This window comes from Atta colombica, unplaced genomic scaffold, assembly GCF_001594045.1.
Source record: "Atta colombica isolate Treedump-2 unplaced genomic scaffold, Acol1.0 scaffold228, whole genome shotgun sequence".
NCBI lineage: Eukaryota > Metazoa > Arthropoda > Insecta > Hymenoptera > Formicidae > Atta > Atta colombica.
In genome coordinates, this window is record NW_017259325.1 from 625,858 (window position 1) to 627,116 (window position 1,259).

The window sequence follows — 1,259 nt, forward strand, 5'->3', positions numbered from 1 at the left end:
AAAAGTCCTCTACCATTTTATAATTTTAACAGTTAACAAGACCAAAATTGTTTATTTTCTTTTTATAGAGCTCTAAGAATTTTTTCAGAATTTTTTATCAACTTTTTAGTATTGTATTTTCTTATTCTTACCAACATGAAAAAATACGGTATTAAAAAATTTTGTAAAAATTCTTAAAGTCCTATGAGAAAAAAATAAACAATTTTTGTTTCTAGCAATTTTTCTGTAAAGTTGATAATATTTGAATAAAAAATGATTAAAGATTAATTTTTTTCAGCAATTTTTAATAACTAATATCTTGTTAACTATTGCGAAAATTGCAAAATGGTAGAGGATTTTTCGATTCAGTTTAGTCCGCTCTACCTGCCCATGAAATATTTGACGATTATTTTGAGACACCTTGTATATGTGTGTATGCGCGCGTGCGTGCGTGCGTGCATGCGTGCGTGCGTGCATGCGTGCGTGGATGTGGGTATGGATGTAGAGGGGTGTGGGTATGATGCCAAATTTTAGTAACACGTGTCAAGATCTTTTCGAAACACTATAATAAAGTTATTTTTTATTAAGTATTTTTCGAGTTATAAGGTTTGAAAGTTACAGTACCGTCGGTTATTAGTATTGCAAGGTGTTGACGATACGACAGAATTGATGACTAAAACTTCTTGAATGTTGTTTAGGATCATATTCTGGATAACATATATTAATATCAAAGCCATTGGAAGTTGTACCAGTTATTTTCATTTTTGTACTAATTGTAAGAATTTAATTTTACACAAAAATGAAAAATAAGAGGTACGATGATCTTGATCTTGACAAATGTTATCCAGGACATGATTTTTAGCCGACAGTCGGACATTTCGCATAATGTTAATACCAACGGTACTGTAACTTTTAAGCCTTGTTATGAAAAGCTCTTGACATCTGCTATTAGCATCAAAGATAGGGTGTTTCATTAAAAAAAAATCAATTTGATGATCTTGACCTGACCTCGGCGATGCCATCCAAGGTTAAACGAATATGAATGAATAGATTTTTTTAAACTCTACAACTTTTGTCTGAAACATTTTTTTCAAAAATGCTTTGCTTTTGAGATTCGACTGTTTCCGGATTTTTGATATATTCTGTGCGTGCATGCGTGCGTGTATAGAGGTATATGATTTTGAAAAGTTTTTTATGTATGGAATAAATAACAGAAAATAAACATAACAGAAAATAGATAGATCAAATGTTAGGAATTTTTAGTCTTCAATATATATATA

At 30.3% G+C, this 1,259-nt stretch overlaps 1 protein-coding gene across 4 annotated transcripts in view; it reads left to right on the top strand.

Moving 5' to 3' along the window:
• The window catches only part of LOC108688308 (flotillin-2), a 110,877-nt gene that overhangs the window by 9,755 nt on the left and 99,863 nt on the right, over positions 1-1,259 (top strand). The gene's annotated exons all lie outside the window — the stretch shown is intronic.